Source organism: Mustela putorius, unplaced genomic scaffold (genome assembly GCF_011764305.1).
Source record: "Mustela putorius furo isolate JIRA1106 unplaced genomic scaffold, ASM1176430v1.1 tig00000174_pilon_pilon_pilon, whole genome shotgun sequence".
Classification (NCBI taxonomy): domain Eukaryota; kingdom Metazoa; phylum Chordata; class Mammalia; order Carnivora; family Mustelidae; genus Mustela; species Mustela putorius.
This window is the reverse complement of record NW_025421304.1, coordinates 14,870,311-14,891,820: the sequence shown is the minus strand read 5'-3', so window position 1 is coordinate 14,891,820 and position 21,510 is coordinate 14,870,311. Positions and strand designations below refer to the sequence as shown.

Here is a 21,510-nt window from a genome sequence, read left to right as displayed (position 1 = left end):
AATCATACAGTATGTGACCTGTGTCTGCCTTCTTTCATATAGCATACTGTTTCCCCAGATTCATCCACACTGTAGCATCCAGTACTTTGTTCCCATTTATGGCTGAATAATACTCCATTGAATGGGTAACCAAATTTGTTTATCCACTCACCCACTGACGGACGTTTGGGTTGTTTTCTACCTTCAGACCACTTTGAGTAGTGCTGCTCTGAATATTTTGATATAAGGATTTGTCTGAATACCTGTTTCAACTCTTTTGGGTGTATATCTAGAAGTGGGTCATTGGATAATTCTATGTTTAACTTCTTGAGGATCTACCAAATTGTTTTCTATAAGAACCGAATGATCTTACATTCGTACTAGCGATGTCCAATGGTTCCAATTTTCTCACTTCCCAGCAACATGTGTTGTTTTCCGTGTTCCATTTTAATAGCCATTGTTGTGAGTGTGAAGCGGTATCTCATTATGGTTTTGATTTGTGTTTCCCTAATGATGTTGATCATCTTTTCATGTGCTTGTTTATAGAGGAAGAAATTAAGACAAGCAAGAATTTGGGGAGCTCTTCATGAGGAATCTACTCAAAGACCACCTTCATCCAATTAAGAAGTGAATGAAAAAACTGTTAGAAGGACTGTGGTAAGCACTGATTATATTTAACTACAGATCTTAGAACAGCCAGAGATGGAGAAAAGGTGGAAGAATAGTATGTAGGTGTTATGTGCTCTGATAACATAATTTCTTAATGATAGGAAAAGGGGAAAAATGGGAAAGTAGAATAAATTCATTGATTTCAGATAGATTATAGGTAAGGACCAAAGACACCATTTCATACAGACAAACCAAATAGTAGAAGCCTAAATAAAGAGAACATGGGCATTATATAAATATATTATTGGAAAGATAGCTACTAAAACAAAAGCACAAATCGTTTTAATCACCAACATGTTTTTTATTAAAAAGCAAAGAAAACAGACCAGAGAATGGAAAGCACATGGTAAAAATGCAGAGTAAATACAACATTAAATAATCGCACAGGATTAAGACCAAGTGTTTAAGTTGTAACAATAAACATGAATGGCTTTAACAAACTTAGGAAAAGAAAACTGCTTTCAGATTGTCTTGTGAGGCAAAGTCCAACTCCCCACTGTAAGAGATACTTCCAAAACAAAGTGCAATAAAATTAAAAGGATGGGTAAAACTTTACCAGACAAATGCATCTAAAGAAAGCAGGGATTATGAACTTGACATCTGACAAGGGAAAAGAGCTTAATGAGACAAAAGGACACTTTTATAATACTGAAGGCCATACTTCACAGTGAAGATATAAATGTATCCACAAGTGCATCAAATAACACAGCAGCAACCTTTCTAAAGCATAAATACAGGAGATAAGGAGAGAAATACATGAAAATTAATTAGAAAAGACCACAGATATACTCTCAGTTCAACACAGGGGCAAATTGGAAAAGAAAAGAAATTATGTAAATATACACACACATACGTATATATAACCTAAACAACATAATCCCAAGATAGATATTATGAATACATATTGAACCCTTCACCCTTATGAAAGAGAATACGTCTTCTTTTCAAATACATGTGGAACATTCATAAAAATTGAACAAACTTCAATAAATTCTTTCAAATAAAAATAATGTAAACCAACAACATTGTCTTATCACAATGTAATAAAATGGAAAAATAAAATCAAAAGGCACAAGTTCATTTCCATCTGGAAATAAAATGTTATTGATTCCTTAGTCAATGGAGAAATATAAATTAAAATTGAACAGTTTCTTTAAAAAAGATATGAAAACCCTATATTATCAGAATCTTTGAGATACAGGCAAAGCAAAGAAAATGCATAGATTAAATATAAGAATGAAAATAAAAGCATAACAATAAGTGAATTAAATATCTATCTTAAGAGTTAAAGAAGAAACAAAAAGCAAACCTAATAAAAGTAGAGAGAAGGAAATGATAAAAATAAAAGCCTAAGGAATTGAGTTAAAAGCCGAATAGTAGAATTAACAAATAAAATACTTCTGTGAAAGAATCCACAAAATGGACCTAATCATTGTAAAAGAAAGAAAGCACAAGTACAAATGAAATAGGACAATGGGAGATCGACTACTGAAAAAACTTATTTTAAAATATCATGTGTCTTAATTGTGTAATTCTTTGAAAATACATTGAAAACCTAAATGAAATGGATAATTTTCTGAAAAATACAGCTTATCAAAATTGACCCTGGTAAAGAAAGAAAGCTTAAAATATCAATTTCCACAGAAGAAATAAAATGTTAAAAGTGCTAATTCCAGGGGCACCTGGGTGGCCCAGTTGGTTAAGCTTCAGACTCTTGGTTTCAGCTCAGGTCGTGATCTCAGAGACGATCGAGTCCCACCTTAGGCTCCATGCTTTGTGTGCAGTCTGCATGGGATGCGCTCTCTTTCTCCCTCTGCTCCTCCCACTCGTGTTCTCTCTCCCTCTCTCTCAAATAGATAAATAAATCTTTTTTTAAAGTGCTATATCCAGGGGCGCCTGGGTGGTTCAGTGGGTTAAGCCTCTGCCTTCGGCTCAGGTCGTGATCTCGGGGTCCCGGGATCGAGCCCTGCATCAGGCTCTCTGCTCAGCGGGGAGTCTGCTTCCCTCTCTCTCTGCCTGCCTCTCTGCCTACTTGTGATCTCTGTCTGTCAAATAAATAAATAAATAAAATCTTTAAAAATTAAAAAAAATAATAATAAAGTGCAAATTCCAAAAAGCATCAGGCTCAGAAGGTTTTACAAGGGAGCTCTAATAACCTTCAAAGACTGAATAATTTTAATGGCTTCACAGTGTTCCAGAGATAAAAAAAGAAGAAAAACTTCTGAAATCTTTTAAGGAACTGGATATATTATTGATCTGTAGACCAAATAAACACTACACACACACACACACGCAAAAATCCTGAGTAAATCTTAACAAATAGACTAGAACACCAAATTACAAATATAACAAGTCATGATCAAGAGGGGCTTATTACTGGAATGCTATACGACTCACAAGTTCTAAAAAAACAGACAACACCTAGAAGAATTTGACACCTCAAAGGTGGCATACCAAGTTAGCAGAAGGAAGTAGACTACTTGACAATGGAGTCAGAATCACTAAAAATAGGGACACCTGGGTGGCTCAGTTGGTTGGGCAGCTGCCTTCAGCTCAGGTCATGGTCCCAGCGTCCTGGGATCGAGTCCCGCATCAGGCTCCTTGCTCCACAAGGAGCTTGCTTCTCCCTCTGACTCTGCCTTCCACTCTGTCTGCCTGTGCTCGCTCTCACTCTCTCTGACAAATAAATAATAAAATATTTAAAAAAAAAGAATCACTAAAAATGCACCTAAAAAATTTAATTGGATCCCTACCCATTCCTTAAAGCAAAATAAATTCTATAAATATTTACATGTAAAGAAATGAAACCATAAATGCACTAGAAATAAATATTTTTACCACTTCACAAAACCCAGAAGCTATAAAAGAATATAGTACATAAATGTGTATACTTTATATATAAATTTATAAAATATTTGTATATCTATATATTTATTTTATATTTATATAATTTAATAATAATTTTATTATTTATATATTTATATTTATATATCTATCTGTAAATATATAAATTTGACTAGATCCAAACGTAAAATTTTCTTCATAGAAAAAAAACCCCAACCGGGCACCTGGGTGGCTCAGTGGGTTAAGCCGCTGCCTTCGGCTCAAGTCATGATCTCAGGGTCCTGGGATCGAGTTCCGCATCGGGCTCTCTGCTCAGCAGGGAGCCTGCTTCCTCCTCTCTCTCTCTCTCTGCCTGCCTCTCTGCCTACTTGTGATCTCTCTCTGTCAAATAAATAAATAAAATCTTTAAAAAAAAAAAAAAAAGAAAGAAAGAAAACCCCAACCATAATATCAAAGGAGCAATGAAAAACTTGGGAAAATACTTGCTAAAAATGAGCCAAACAGTTAATTCCCTTACTAGAGCTCCTAAAGAAAACAATAAGAAAGAGACCAAAGCCGATAGAAAAGCTGGTAAAGGATATGAACAATTTACAGAAAGTTCAAATGACTTCATGAATGAATGTAACATTAACTTTATTGCATGTGTTGTTATTCGATGTGGAAAAGATGCTTAGTGTGCTCACAATAACAAAAATGTGCATTACAACCACAATGCAATTTAATTTTTCAACTACCAGATTGACAAGATCAAAAATGTAACACATGGTGCTATTGGGGCTCTGGGAAACAGACACATTCACCTATTGTTAGTGGGAGGATAACTTCCCACCAACACTGTGGAGATCAGTTTGGCAATTCCATCAAAATAAAAAGAACATCTATCCTTTAATCCAAGAATTCCACCTCTAGGATTTTATCCCATTTTATCCCAAATATGTACTCACAAATATGGGGAATGATGTACAGACAAGATTATTTATTTCATCATTGTTTGGAAAGGCAAAAATTAGAAATAAATCGAAAAATTGGAAATAAATTGGAAAATTGGAATTAAATTGGAAAAAAATTGGAGAGAAACCACCTACCCATTAACATTCATTCTCCATTCCCTACTGCCCCACACCTAGCTCCAAGTAACCACTAATCTACTCTCTGTCTCTGTGGGTTCATCTATTCTACACACCTCACATAAACATGATCATGCAATATTATATTTTTTGAAACTGGCTTCTTTTCATTTAGCATCAATGTTTCAAAGTTTATCTACATTGTAGCATGTATCAGGATTACTTTTATTTTATTTTTGCTGAGTAATATTCCAATTGTATGACTGTACCACATTTTGTTCATTCATCAGTGAAAGGCATTTAGGTTGTTGTTGGTTTTTTTTCCACTCTGGGGCTAAATAATCCTGCTGTGAATATTTACATACAGGTTGTTTGTGCGGATATGTGCTTTCATTACCCTTGGGTATATACCTAGGAGTGAAATTTCTAGCATATAGTAACTCTCTGTTTAACTTTTTGAGGAATTTCTAGTGTTTCTAGTGTTTGAAAGTGACCACATATTTTGAATTTTGAACCAGTGCTCACTTTGGCAGTGCATACACTAAAATTGAACTTTGAACCATGTACCAGTATTACCTATCCATGACAATTAATAAGATTTTTTTTGAGATTTTATTTATTTATTTGACAGAGATCACAAGTAGGCAGAGAGGCAGGCAGAGAGAGAGAGAAGAGGAAGCAGGCTCCCTGTGGAGCAGACAGCCCAATGAGGGGGCTCAATCCCAGGACCCCAGGACCATGACCCGAGCCGAAAGCAGAGGCTTCAACCCACTGAGCCACCCAGGTGCCCCTAAGATATTTTTTAAATAGTAAATTAGAACTATACCCATTGAGTTGAAGAAATTTCTGCTATGTATTATGAAGGATATAAAGCAAGAATCCATAAACTAAGAGAAGTATCTATGATTGCACTTTTATAAATTGAAGACCAAAAAATGTGGGTGTGTTTGCATATGGAACTTGTATCAGTTATAAATGCTTTTGAATGTCAGATAACAATCAACCAGATTATCAGTGGTTTAAACAAAGGAGTTTGTTTTTCTTCCATGAGATGTAGTGTGAATATAGACAGTTTCTGGCTTGTTTCAGCAGTTCCACAGGGCTCTGGAAGACCGGACCCTTCTTATATTTCTATCCCACCATCTTTTTCACTGCATGGCCAGAAGACGCCTATGGCACCTACAGGCATCATATGTGCATTCTAGGCAGGCAGAGGGCAAGGGGCAAAGACTCTTCTGAATGAATCATCCAAAGTTTTCCTGGAAGCCCCACCCATAGCTAATATCTCCTTGGCCAGAGCTGGGTCATGTGGCCACCTCTAGCTGCAGGGTAGGCTGGCAAATATGGAGAAAGGATTATCATTATTGGCTTGGACCAATCATGACATATAGCCAGGATTAAGCACACTGCATTGTAAATAAAGTCAAGATTCCACAAGCAAAAAAAAAATGGGACCCTGTAGGACACTCTGTACATACAAATGAAAGACGACTATATGAGCGAGGAGAAGAATGTAGAAGGGTGCCCATGGGAGTGCTGACAATGCTTTGGAAGGGGTTGCAGGAGAAGACAAAGCAGAGGGGTGGGAATAAAATATGATGCATTAATCCAAACAAGCAAGGACTCAGAAACTAAGCCCAGACTCCAAGACACATTCTAACCTACATTGGGTAGAACAAGGCCAATGAAAAACACTGGTTTGGAGTTATTATCAGTTTCTTAAAAAGGAGGAACTAGAGACTTGGAGACTGATGTCAGGAACCCACTGAATGTCTTTGGGTTTATACTGATATGATGATCCAGAGTAAATGGAACAGAGTTTTCAAATTTAAAAAAATTCAGTTAGGAATTAAAAGAGGACACTTTGGAACTCCAAAACCATCTTGCAGGAATACAGAGGAGAAAACTCTTAGCATATACACAGAAAGAAAAGCCTTAAAAGGAGGGAGCCACAAACAATGAAATAAATCTTGGAATGAAGTATTTTAACACAGGGAACATATAATAGCATCACATGTTTTCTCAATGGCTCGATATCCTCCAACGTCTCTTGCTCAGCATTCCCAAGTCTAATCATTGTGTTTTCTCCCCAAACTGACAGTGACAGAACCAGAGACTCTAAATCAATTTGGGATAATAGAACCAAAGCAGATGAAGTACATTTTGGAGGCCTGTGGGTCCCTTCTCCTGTCCTCTCTGCCGCATCTCAAATTCCAGCTGTGGCTTCCGTGGCCAGTTCTATGACAGCGTCAACTGTCTTCACTCTAACAGTGTCTTTCCCCAGGGACGTAATGTGTTTTTTGTCCTCTGATCTGCAACTTCTCCAGAAAGAAGGAAGAGTTTACTTAGCCTGTAGACATGCTACAGCAATTTTTTGCATAATAGTATGGTACATTTGGAATCAGGCCCAAGAGTCCTGTCCAGACAGCATTAATGCCCCAAAATAGGGGGCTCTTGGGTGGCTCAGTACATTAATTGTACTGAGAACACCATTAATGCCCCAAAATAGGGGGCTCTTGGGTGGCTCAGTACATTAAGCATTTGCCTTAGGCTTGGTCATGATCCTGGGGTCCTGAGATAGAGTCCCAAGTCGGGCTCCAGTCCCACATCCTCTCCCTGTCCTCCTAGCTTGTGCTCTTGCTCGCTATCTCTGTCTCTCTCTCTCTCTCAAATAAATAAATAAAATCTTTAAAAAAAAAAAAAGACCCCAAAATAGATGGTTTAAACGTCATCACTTGACTGGGTCACACCAGCGCCTCTTCCTAAACTCACACATATGGTCTCATGAGACAGGTCAGGTGTCCACTACAACTGGAGATCAGAGGAAGTAGAAAAGTCTCTAGATTGCTTTATGGATTATTAGGCCCAATTTGCTGATGTGAGCGGAAAACAGATTTTGCTGCCTCTCTACAATCTCACTTAGAGATGGCCAACAAGGATGGGAATGGAGGTTATGCATGGGCCCAATATGATGGACTCCCTCCCATCAAGACTGGTTCTAACTACTGCACTGTTGAATTCTCAGCTTGCCAGCAGCACAGACTAACACCGAGCCCTCAGAACAGTACCACCCCTCAAGGAGACCAGCGAGCCATTGATGGCAACTTGATACATTGGACTCTTGCTTTGGAGGAGGCAGTAATTTGTTCTTACTGCAGTTGATACCTTCTTTGGGTATGTTTGCGCTCCATGTCCACAATGCCCCTACCAATATTTCCATCAGAAAGAGAACAAAGTTTGAGCTACCAAATGACATCCCACACAACATTGCCTCCGATCAAGGGACCCCTCTTATGGAAGAGAAGATAGGACTGCTTCAACCAAATATTGCTCTGCCCAGAGGCAGCTATCCTAATAGAATAATGGAATGTCCTCTTATGGGCGCAGCTGAAGAGCCTGCTCAGAAGCAGCTGAGCAACTTGAAATGCTATCTTCCAGGATGCAATTTACATATGGAGTCTACAGCTGATAGGGCGCCTTGTGCCCAGTAGGGAAACTATGTGGATCCAGAAACCAAAAGGTAGAAGTAGGAATGCCCCTTCACCTCCACTCCTGCTAATTTGTGGAATATGTGCTTCCCATCCCTGCCATTTTAGATTCAGTGGGGTCCTGGGTCCTAAGATGGGAACCATTTCACCTAAGACAACATAGTAAGAGTCCCACAGAAGCCACAGTTAGTGCATCATCATTTTGGGCTCCTCACACCCATGGACTAATAGGCAAGGAAAAAATAGTCATTATAATAGGTGGTGGGTTAATGATGGCTCAAAACTGCCCCCATCAAGAGCTGGGATCCATTTTTTCTCCTCCTTGGATCTGGGCTATGCCTGTAACTACATTGATCAAAAGAATTATAGTGGAAGAGATTCTGCGTCAGTCCCCAATATCCTCTTTAAGAAGTCCCTTGTTGCCTTTGAGCTCTTCTTCAGTTATCTATCCATTTGAGATCATTGGCTGATAAACACCCAGTCTATCTCTTAGACCAGGAATGCCAATATCTTTCCCCCGAGCTCTCCCTGATACATATTTCACTGGAGTCCAGCTCCTTGCAGTGTGATTGTCTTGTTACTATCATTGCCATTTCTTGCCATAGTATAGCAACTCTCTTATACCATGATTAACAAATTCTGATATTTAACATGAATGTGGAGTTATAGTCATTAGCATCTGTGGTTTCTGCTACTGGAAACAGAGAAGGAAGGCATTCTTCCATGGAGCACCATTACCAGCTTCCCAGGGAATGAAAAAAAACACCTGTGTTGATAATACTTGGCTTTGAGTTCATGCAAGATGTCAGGAACAGCAGCTTGGGAAGTGGCTGCTGCCTGCTAATCTCAAATCAGGATTGACATACACAGCCTGGTCTATTTCTACTGAAGATATTTCATTTGATATAGCTACACTGATAAAGTAATTGTGAATGTGTATTTTTTCATATTACATGTGGGAATGATTTGCATGGACGAATCCTTAAATGGCAAATAAAACATCATCATCAAGCTCTAGTCAATACCATATAATTGCTTTTATGGCAATTAACATCCCACCTTGGGTTAGGCTTGTTATTGTCACTGTTTTTGCTATTAAAATCAGTGACCCCCAAATCAAAGGCATAATCCATGAAAGAAATAATTGAGAAGCTGGACTTCATTAAAATTGAAACTTCTGCTCTGCAAAAGACATGTCAAGAGAAGAAGAAGACTGGGAGAATATATTTGCAAAAGAAATGTCTGAAAAAGGACTGTTGTGCAAAATATAAAAGAACTCAAAACTCAACCATAAGGAAACAAACAACCTAATTTTAAAAATGGGCCAAGGATCTGGACACCTCATCAAAGAAATATACATATGGAAGATAAGCAAATGAAAAGATGCTTAACATATGTTATTAGAAAATTAAATATTAAAACAACAATGACATGCCACTACATACCTTCTAGAATGGCCAAAATCTGGAAAATTTGTAAGAATTGACAAGATTCACAAGAATGTAGCACAATAGTCACTCTCAAACATTCCCGGTAGAAAAGCAAAATGGTATGGCCACTTTGTTTTTGTTTTTGTTTTAAGATTTTTATTTATCTATTTGACAGAGAGAGCACATGCAGGGGGAGTGAGAGAGGGAGAAACAAGCTCTCCACTAAGCAGGGAGCCTGATGTAGGGTTTGATCCCAGGACCCGAAGATCATGACCTGAGCCGAAGGCCAATGCTTAACTGACTGAGCCACCCAGGTGCCCCAATATGGTCACTTTGCAGGACAGTTTGGCAGTTTCTTACAAAGTTAAACATATGCTTATGGAACAATCTGGCAACCATCCTCCTTGATATTCACCCTAATGAGTTGGAACTTATGTCTACACAAAAACCTGCATATAGACAATTATTGAAGCTTTATTTATAAATGCCAAAACCTGGAACCACAAAGATATCCTTCAGTATGTGGATGGGTAGATAAAGTGTGGTACATTCAGACAACAGAATATTATTATTCAGCATGAAAGCCATGAGAAGACACAAAAGAAACTTCGATGCATATTACTAGGTAACAGAAGCCTATCTGAAAAGACTATGTGCTGTGTGAGTCCAGTTATATGACATTCTACAAAGAAAAAAACTAGAGAGTATGAAAAAGCTCAGCGGTTGCCAGGGTTAGGGGGAGGGAGGGAGGAATAGGTGTAACATAAAGGATAGTTAAGACAGTGAAAGTATTCCGTATGGTGCTTATAATGGTGGATACATGTTATTATACATTTGTCTAAACCTATAGAATGTCCAACACCAAGAGTGAACCCTAATATAAACTATGGACTTTGAATGATAATAATATGTTAATGTAAGTTTACCAGTCGTAACAAACATCCCACTCCAGTACAGGATGTAGATTGTGGGGAATCGTGTGCATATAAGGGAGTGGGTGTTGGGGGAAGGCAAGAGATTTATGTACTCTCTGTACCTTCCACCCAATTTTGTTATGAACCTCAAACTGCTCTAAAAAAATTACAGTCTTTTTTTAAAAAACTGCAGAAGAGACTTACATTTTCACATTTCTGCTTTTTTTTGAAGCCCTGGAGCTGTTTAGATATTAAGTTCTTTCATATAAGATTCTTTGGTGACAGTAGAAAAATATAGCCTCAAATTATATGAAAAGAGAGACAGCTAAGTCTGCTGAACAAGGTTGATTGGTTCTGCTAGTAACCGACAGCATGTCCGTAATTAAACCAACTTCCTTGGATCTTTTACCTTAACCTGATGTGAGCATATTGAATTAGATAGTTCTAAAATCACCTGCATCTTGAAATTGTGATTCTTTTATTTCCATTTTCTATTTTTTTATTTCCACATACAGATAGTGTGGTTTCAGAACCACTGTCACGCTGGACTCAATTATTTTAGAGAGAACTTAACTTTGGAAGTCAAGCAGTTACTTGTATTGAGTAAATAAGAGGAAAGATGTTGCAGGATTAGAGACTTGCATTAAAATACACACACACACACACACACACACACACACACTGACCCAGGAGATAGGACCGAGCAAACTTGGCAGTACTCCATCCTTCACAGAGGAAAGATCCAGAGCTGATGGGACATCCATTGTGATTCACACAGAGAGGTTCTCCCCAGTATGGGAAGAATTGAATGATTCAGTATGGATATTCTGAAGGGACATGGCTGTAACAGAAGACACATGGAGAAGATACTTATGAAATGGAATGAAAAAGATCTGTGAACACTTAACAGATTTTAGTCTTTTTTTTTTTAGATTTTATAGTCTTAAAAGGTAAACAGAGGATTATACTTTGAAAAGATTTAAATACTTGATAAACTTTAACCCAGATTCATCAAGAACAAAAGAGAGATGCCTCAAATAAATAAAATTAGAAATGGAGGAGAAATAACAGTGAAAACCACAGAAATACAAAGATTATAAGAGAATACCATGAGAAATTACATGTCAAAAATTGGACAACCTGGAAGAAATGGATAAATTCCTAAAAACATATAACCTTCCAAAACTGAATCAAGAAGAAAAGAAAATTTGAACAGACTGATTACTAGAATTGAAATTGAATCATTAATTAACCCCCCCCCACAAAAACTCCCAACAAATAGAAGTCCAGGACCAGGTGGCTTCATAAGTGAGTTGTACCAAACATTTAAAGGAGTCAATACCTATTCTTCTCAAAAATACTCCCCCCCCCAAAAAAAGAAGAAGAAGAAGAGGAAAGAAAGTTTCCAAATTTGTTCTATAATTCGTTCATTCTACATCTATTACCATAATACCAAAACCAGATGAAGATACTACAAAAAGAAAGAAAGAAAGAAAAAAGAGAGAGAGAAAAGAAAGGAAAACTAAAGGCCAGCATCTCTGATGAACATAGATACCAAAATGCTCAACAAAGTATTAGCAAACTGAACCCAACAATACGTTATAAAATCATTCACTGTAATCAAATGGACTTATTTCAGGAATGCAAGAGTAGTTCAGTGGTCACAAATCAATCAATGTGATCTATCACATTAATAAGGAAAAGCATAAAAACCATATATGATCATCCCACTAAATGCAGAAAAAGTACTTGACAAAGTACAATATTCATTCATGTAAAAAACTCTCAACAAAATAGATGCAGATGGAACATACATGAACATAATACAGGCCACGTATGAAAAACCCACAGCTAACATCATACTTAGTGATGAAAAACTGAGAGCTTTTTCTCTAAGATCAGGAACAAGACAAGATGTCCACTCTAACCATTCTATTCAGCATACTGCTGGAATTCCTAGCCACAGCAACCAGACAGCTTAAAGAAATAAGCACCCAAATTGGTAAGGAAGAAATAAAACTTCCACTTTCATATTTGCAGATGACATGATGCTATATAAGGAAAACCCTAAAGACTGTACCAAAAAATTGCTAGAACTTATAAACAAATTCCGTAAAGTTGCAGGATACAAAATTAGTATATAGAAATCTATTGAATTTCTATACAGTAATAATAAATTAGCAGAAAAAGAAATTAAACAATCCCATTTACAATAGTACCAAAAATAACAAAATACTTAGGAATAAAGTTAGCCAAGGAGGTGAAAGACTTATACTCTGAAAACTATAAAACATTAATGAAAGAAATTGAAGATGACACAAACAAATGGAAAGATATTCCATGCTAATGGATTGGAAAATATTGTTAAAATGTCCATACTACTCAAAACAATCTACAGATTTATAATGCAATCTCTGTCAAAATACCAGCAACATTTTTCACAGAGCTAAAACAAATAATACTAAAATTTGTATGGAACCACAAAAGACCCCAAATAGCCAAAGCTATCTTCAGAAAGAAGGACAAAGATGGAGGTATCACAATCCCAGATTACAAGATATACTACAAAGCTGTAGTCATCAAGATGCTATGGTATTGGCACAAAAATAGATGCACAGATCAATAGAAGAGAATAGAGAGTCCAGAAACAAACCCAGGCTTATCAATTAATTTACAACAAAGGAGGGAAGAATATACAATGGGGAAAAGACTGGGGCACTTGGGTGTCTCAGTTGTGAAGTGTCTGCCTTCAGCTCAGGTCATCGTCCTGGGAGCAAGTTCTGCATCACATCGGGCTCCCTGCTCAGCAGGAAACCTGCTTCTTCCTCTCCCACTCCCCGCCGCTTGTGTTCCCTCTCTCTATGTCTCTTTGTCAAATAAATAAAATAAAAAAGAATTTCTTCAACAAATGGTGCTGGGAAAACTGGATAGTTATAAGCAAAAGAATGAAATTGGACGACTTTCTTACACCATATACAAAAATAAACTCAAAATGGATTAAAGGTCTAAATATGAGACCTGAAACCACAAAACTCCTAGAAAAAAATCATAGGCAGTAATTTCTTTGACATCGGCTACAGAAACATTTTTCTAGAAATGTCTCCTCAGGCAAAGGAAACAAAAGCAAATTAAATTATTGGGAATATTCCAAAAAGCTTTGCATAGCAATGGAAACCATCAACAAAACTAAAAGACAACCTACTAAATGGGGGAAAAATTGCAAATTTTATATATAATAAGAAGGTAAAATCCAAAATATATAAAGAACTTATACAACTCAACACCCAAAAAATCCAATTAAAAAGTGGGCAGACAACATGAATAGACATTTTTCCAAAGAAGACAGATGGATAGCCAATGGGCACATGAAAAGATGCTTAACATCACTCACCATCAGAGAAATGCAAATCAAAACCACAATGAGATGTCATCTTAGACCTGTCAGAATGGCTAGAATCAAATAGACAAGAAATAACAAGTGTTCATGAGGATGTGAAGAAAAAGAAACCCATGTGCAGTGATGGTGGGAATGCAAGTTAGTACACCCACTGTGGAAAACAGTTCCTCAAAAAATTAAAAATATACTTACCATATGATTCAGTAATTTTACTACTAGATAATTACCCAAGGAAAATGAAAACACTCATTTGAAAAAATATGTGCATCCGTATGTTTATTGCAACATTATTTACAATAGCCAAGAGATGAAAGCAACCAAGTTTCCTTCCATAGCTGAATGGGTAAAGAAGATAAGATTCATATACACAATGGAATGTCACTCAGGTATTCTAATTTTCAGCCATAAAAAGGAATGATATCTTGCCATTTGTGACAGTATGAATGGACTTACAGGGTATAATGCATAGTGAAAGAAGTCAATCAGAAAAAGACAAATACCATACGATTTCACTCATACATGTAATTTAAGAAACAAAACAGACAAAGAAAAAGAGATAAAAACAAAAATAGATTCTTTTTTTTTAAATGTATGTATTTATTTGACAGACAGAGTTAACAAGAAAAGTAACACAAGCAGGGGGAATGGGAAGGAAGAAGGAGGCTCCCCATTGAGCAAAGAGCCCCACGTGGGGCTCGATCCCAGGACCCTAGGATCATGACCTGAGCCACCCAGGTGGCCCCAAAATAGAACAAATGGGTGGTTCCTAGAGGAGAGGTGGGTGGAGAAGGGGTAAAATAGATAAAAGTGATCAAGAGTACATTTATCTTCATGAGCACTAAGAAATGTATAGAATTATTTAATCATTATATTATACATCTGAAACCAGGATAACACTCTATGTTAATTCTCTTCATTTTTTTTTAAGAGGATTGCATGTAGTAATGGCAGAATAATAACTAAAACCTCTGGATAAAATATAAAAATACAAATATCTGAATGTGCTGGAGGAAGTCCCAAAGCAGGCATAAACCAAATAAATGTTCTCTTTCTCTCATTCTTATTCTCTTTCTGTCTCTCCTTTTCTCTCTTTCTCTCTCTCTATGTCTCTCTCTCTCTCTCTCTCACAGACACACACACACACACACTCACACCTGAACTCATTTGCCTGAGGGCAGGCCTTAGTCAGCCACTACAAGTGGCCAAAACTCAGAGACCTTCAGTTTAGGAGTCATGAATATTAAGAGAAGTTTAGGATGACCACAGCAGTTGCAAAACAGTGTGGGGAGGATTGTGAAAAGAAGAGATCCACAGAGGGAGAGCCTAAACTCAGTATATAAACCCTGCTTCTATCTCTAGCTGCCCCTGACCTACACATTCATGGAGCAGATTTCGATCAGTCCAATGAAGATTACAATAACTCAACTGAGATTTCAGTTGCTGCCCACCACAGAAGAGAGAGAATTTGGAGTTTGAAGTAACTGCTAATTAAGAGGAACAAAAAAAAAAAATCAAGAATCTTCGGAGGAAAATAACCCAGGGACTTTACAAGATATCATTCATAAAATGCAAGATATTAACCAAAATTACTAGACATAGAAAGGCACAGGAAAATGTAATCCACACTCAAGACAGAAGGTAGCAAATGAAGACATTAACCCTAAGAAGACCCAGATATTGGGATGAGCAAACAGAATTTTAAAGGAGCTAGTATAACTATGTTCAATAATGTAAAGATATGCTTATAATAAATTAACAGATAGGAAATCTGAGCAGTGAAATAGGAACAGTTGAAAAGGACCAAGAGGAAATTCTAGAACCAAAAATTAAAATCTGAAGTAAAAAATGCAGAGCTGACCATACATAACAAAAGAGTTAGTGGGTTTAAAATGTATCAATAATAATAGAACATTTTTTTTTTAAAGGGTATCAATAAGGGGTGCCTGGGTGGCTCAGTGGGTTGAAGCCTCTGCCTTCACTCGGGTCATGATCCCAGGGTCCTTGGATCGAGCCCCGCACTGGGCTGTCTGCTCAGCAGGGAACCTGTTTCCCTTCCTCTCTCTGCCTGCCTCTCTGCTTACCTGTGATCTCTGTCTGTCAAATAATTAAATAAAATCTTTAAAAAAAAAAAAAAGGTATCAATAAGAACTAAGGAGCACCAAGGATAAAAGATTTTTAAAGTGAACAGAGGTCACTGGTCTGTGGGGAAATAAAGAGGAGAGAGAGGAAATGGGAAAAATATTGGATACACCAAAGCAGGATACATAGAAAGTAAAGCACACCTAAGCATATCATACTCAAACTGATGGAAACAAAAATGCAGAGAAAATATTAAGTAGTCAAAGAGAAGGCAATATTACATATAAAGGGGCAAGGCCACAGATAACTTCTGGCTCATCACTAGAAAAAGATGGAGGCCAGCAGACAGTATAACCAAACTTTAAAATGCTGAGGGGGGGAAAAAATTGTCAACCCATCATTCTATATCCAACAAAAATATCCTTCAAGAATGAGGCAAAATGGGGTGCTTAGGTGGAACAGTCATTAAGCCTCTGCCTTCGGCTCAGGTCACGATCCCAGGTCCTGGGATCGAGCCCTGCATTGGGCTCCCTGCTCCACAGGAAGCCTACTTCTCCCTCTCCCACTCCCCCTCTCTTGCTGTGTCTCTCTCTGTCAAATCAATAAAATCCTTAAAAAATAATGAGGCAAAATGTAAACCTTTTCTATAAATAAAAGATAAGAAAATGTCACCTGCAGACCTGCTCTACAAGGAATCCTATAGGAAATTATTCAGGCTGAAGGGAAAAATACTGGCTAGAAACTCTCCATTAAACCTGCCATTGGGCACCTGGGTGGCTCAGTGGGTTAAAGCCTCTGCCTTCAACCCAGCTCATGATCCCAGCATCCTGGGATCGAGTCCTGCATCGGGCTTTCTGCTCAGCAGGGAGCCTGCTTCCCCCTCTCTCTGCCTGCCTCTCTGCCTACTTGTAATCTCTATCAAATAAATTAAATAAAATTTTTTAAAAATTAAAAAAAACCTGCCATTAATAATATAGGGGAGCTATGACCAAATATTACCATGAACCCATTCCACTCCCAACAAAGGTAATAGAACATTAGGTAATCATTGCCGTTTATAAAATATTTCTTATTTTCCTCATTTTAGACATATAGATAGAATTGCCAGTCTACTTTTTGGGGTTGGATGTGGCCGTATGACCTCCTTTAGTCAATGAAATGTGGCAGAAACTTTTTCAGAGTGTAGATTTTGCCTCCTTTTCTTTTTCTGACCTTAACAATCATGCAAATACAGAGATGGCCTAGACTGTAGGCAACCTTCAATAGATGTAGAGTATGAGGGAGATTATTGGGGTTGTTTATTACCACAGCATAACCTAGCCTCTCCTGACTGTTACAGAAATTAGTACCTAGGAAATGATGACACCATCGCAAAGGAAAATACATGGCACTGGCTTAGAGGTCAAACATTCAACTGTAGAACAACTGTTTTATTGGTGCCTGGAAGGTGTGTGGTTCAGGATTGCAGTTCAGGCAAAACATGGTAAACTATGACCTGTGATAACTTCAAAGGTAGAGAATTTGTCCAATAAAAACTCTTTTCTTTCTGACACGTAATCCAGCAGACAATGTTCAAGATAGTGGATATGCTATGAGTCTATGTTCCAAAGTGAGGATGTGTGGAACAAGGTGGACATGAGAAATAAACCTTTTTTTTTTTCTTAAGACACTGAAATTTGGAGGTTGGTTTTTGTAGCAGAATTCAACCCATCCTAACTGAGAACAGAAAGTGGCACCACCCAGTCCCCTTGAATCACTGACCCAGTCATGCTCATGGAGTATGGCTGTGGTTGGTGGGCTAACTGCTGTTTTCACAGGCAGGTGGGGGACCCAGGACTGTGGGAACATTTACGGCTCTTTACAAACTGAAAATACTCCCACTTCTAGCAAAAGGCCAAAAGCAAAGCTTAGGATCCTCCTTGATAGAGAACAAAGGGCAGAGGAATACACACTTGATGGGTCCCCAGCTCTGATACCCTGAAAATTCTGTGTTTATTGAAAGGAATTCAAATGAGAGCCTAGCCCAGACAGAAGAGTCATTGCCAATATCGGCATATTCTCAAACAATGAAAGACCAGGGAATACAACAGTATATACTGTGTGACCCCATCTTTGCTATGAAGAAGAGCTACTTTGGTGTGTACATACTCATACAAAAAGTCTAGAAATGTGTATTCCCAAGTGTCAGCGGTTGGCTACCTCTAGAATTACAGGCCATCTCTCTTTCTCCTTTTTTCTTTATTTGCATTTTCTCATTCTTCTAAAATAGATACAGTATTTGTGAGATAAAAAGCTTTAAAAACAAAGTAATAAACAAACACAACCACCACAAAACGAATGTTTGGCAGAGAGCACGTCAGAAAAGTCAGATAAATCACTGGGTTGTAGAAGGAAGGCCCAGGGCCAGTATCACACCAGGTCCGCTGGTGGACATGGAAGTTCCCCCTCAGAGAGTGAACGCAGGGAGAATTCTGTCGAGTGTGCAGGTAGGGGCTGTTCCTTGTCTGGCCCGAAGTCACCAAGAGAAAAGTAGGTGTTGTTACAAGCTGGTTAGCTTCCAATGTTCAGAGTTTCACAAGGTTCGTGACAAATGTTTCTGGAGCTCTTTCAGGCCCGTGTCTACACATGGAAAGCTCTTCCGACTTTAACTCACCCTTTGGCAGCATGAAGCGTGTTAACACCCCATTTGATCACCTTTAACAAAAAAATTAGAGTTCTTCTGAAGTTCCTTCCAGCCCTCTGTATGAAGTCCAAGTGTTTGCAGACACTGTGCGACGCCAGCTTGAGAGAGGCAGTCTTGCGAGGGATAGAAAACCATGAATGCTCTGAGGTGGTTTGGTTGTAGTCGAAACCACCACCCATACCGTTCTCAGTGTCTGTCAGAGACACTACTCTCTCATGCAGTGTGTTAAGGGAAAAAAATGAGATAAAGAAACCAGGTCTAGAATCCTAGGTCTTGAGTCCCCTTGCAGAATGTTGCTTGCAAAATGATCTATTTCCACCTCCAACCCACTGTGGGATCCTTTCTCTGACGGACTCCTTTCCCGCACAGTACTATGGGGAGAGTGTAGGGGTGGCCGAGGTGCGGACTGTAATGTCCATCATTGGAGAACCTGAGTCTATTTCATGGCTTGTTGGCTGAAGAGGAGTTTCCAAAAGCTGCGATGAACGATGGACTCCCAAAACACGCTTTCATCATGAAAAAGTAGGGCCGAGCTGGCATTGACCAAGATGCAAAACAAAACCCATTTATGAAAGAAATAGGCCCCATTCAAAGACATAAATCATCCTTCCTGCTCATACATTTCCTGTAGTACTTTCCCTCTGAGCTTTGTTGTTCATTTTTCTCACCATCAATAAATAAGGATTGTTTGTTACATATGTAACAACTTAGTGTTTTTCTTCTAAACCACTGGGCTCTATGTGTTAAGGGCACATATTCTTTCCACCTGTTCTGATCGTCATTGGTGTTATTAAAGAAAAGAAAAACCCTTTCCACTTGGGTTTATTCAGAGAGAGTTAACATCTGATTTTACATGGAACTATTTAAAAGAAAAAGAACAACATGGCCTGAAGCCGTTCTAGCATAGGGTGTGGAAGTATTTGATGTCCTGGTGCTTGTTCATAAAAGAATGTTGTTTTGAAATGTGCAGTGAAGTCAGGGAAAGAGATCCAAAGAAAGTTCCCGTTGAGACAAAATCAAATCAACCCGCCTCTACCCGGCCTCCCCCACCTAACACTTCCCTCATGGATTGGGGGGGGGGTCCCTTGGCTCAGTGCCCACCATCTGTGCCCGGGGAGGCCTCAGCTTTGCTGCCTGCAGTGATGTGTGAACATGGGTTTGTCGCAGTCCGGGCACTGATAAAGGTCATTTGTGGATCGGGACCCACAGAACAGAGGCCACCCCAGTGGCCTGGCCCACGTCACAGATCTAAACCTAAGTCAGGGGCGCTTAGGGGAAATGCCTTCCTGCCAAAGAAACAGAGCATCACCAATCAGTCCTCCGACTCAACTCGGGCTAACTTACCTTCCCATGGGAAAGTGGGTCACCCTAGGCAAGGTGGGCCCACCTTGCCCTGCTTCTGCCTTGTCTCCCTGACCCCTCCATAAAGCTCCCATTGTCCCAAAGCCCCCAGGAAGAGGGCTCTACTGCACGTGAGACACTGTGCACCGCCCCCCATGAATGGACTGTCGGCTCTCGGATAAAGGACATCTGAGTCATTGCTAAATCGTTTTATTTTTGTCATTTGTCAGCACCAACAGGCTGGAGGCGAGACATGTGTCAGAGCTGACCCAGTCTCTGAAGGGATTCTGCAAGAGTGAGTATCACCCAGGTGGTGGCCCTTCCCCATGAACCCCCAGGCTCATGGGTTACCCTTGAAATAAAGCCAAATAAAATGTCTGGAGCCGCCAGGCAATGCCAGGAGACACTCGCCCGGGCACAACATTTCATGGGGTGCCAAAAGCTCAGCCATCAAAGGAAATCATATTTTAATGCAGTATTTTAAAAATCAAAATTAATGCAGAAAAAATCCAGGATGAATAAATTACCAGCATGATAAATAAAGAAGGCTCCAGAACAATGCATTGCTCAGCTATACCAGAGCCGGAGGCAAAAGGAAAAATTAGTCGTATACTGATATCCTGTCTGTATTTAAAATTGAGGGAGTCTGTTCATCATAGAACCAGTATTTGGGTTTTTTAAACATTGCATGAAAATAGGATTTCTCTTGACAGCTGGGTCTTGGAGTGCATACTCTCGAAGGTGCTGGGGCAAGTGGCTCTCACCTACCTGACCCCATCCCAAACCCGATCCTTGCGCTGGAAAGTAACAGGATCCAGCCTCTATCTTCCCGCCCACCCTTTCCAGATTCACCTTCCAGGATGGTGGAGGAAAACAGGATTTCTTAAGAATCAGGGTCAGGGGCCCTGCAGCCTGTCCCTCTGTGGTCATTCCTCTCCTGATGGTTCCCTGGCCCACCTCCGGCCTCTGCCACAGGTCACTGGCTGGGAGGGCACTACCAGTGCCTGTGCACTACTGTGGGGGACCCACTCTTACTTTGGGTCTTGGGGAGAGAGGATCAGGGGAGCAGCAGATAACTAGAACCAGTAATTACTATGCCAGCAGAAACCAACTTTAAATTGGAAGTTTCAAGGGGCATCTGGGTGGCTCAGTCAGTTAAGCATCTGCCTTTGGCTCAGGCTAAAATCTTGGGGTCCCGGGATCGAGCCCTGAGTCAGGTTCCCTGCTCAGTGGGGTGTCTGCTTCTCCCTCTCCCTTTGCCCCTCCCCCGGTTCATTCTCCCTCTCTCTCTCTCAAATAAATAAATAAAATCTTAAAATAAATAAATAAATAAATAAATAAATGGGAATTTTCTAGTCCTCCCATTGTCAAGAGCTCATTAGCCAGTGCCTGCCTCAGACCCTCACAGGGAACGGCCAACTGAAGACAGCACTGGGGGCCCTTCATTTCCCTTTCCAGGACACTAAAGTCCTTCTCAAGGTCCCACAGATAACCCCAAAGTCCTGCTCTTTTCCACGCAGCCTGGTTGGACGCTTCTCTGTCCAAACCTCTTCCTCGAGGGCATGCCCAAGGGGCAGACACCTTTCTCAGTCCGCATTGAAGAGGGATCTCCAAATACC

The 21,510-nt window shown here is 39.3% G+C and overlaps 1 protein-coding gene across 5 annotated transcripts in view; it reads left to right on the top strand.

The window, feature by feature from the left end:
* RPGRIP1L (RPGRIP1 like) overlaps window positions 1–21,510 on the top strand; it is a 135,817-nt gene that overhangs the window by 102,207 nt on the left and 12,100 nt on the right. For all 5 annotated transcript variants that reach the window (XR_001178151.2, XR_001178150.2, XR_001178149.2 and 2 more), the window contains 2 exons: window positions 526–636; window positions 20,122–20,186. The gene's annotated coding sequence lies outside the window, so the exon portion shown is untranslated. The remainder of the gene's footprint in view (window positions 1–525; window positions 637–20,121; window positions 20,187–21,510) is intronic.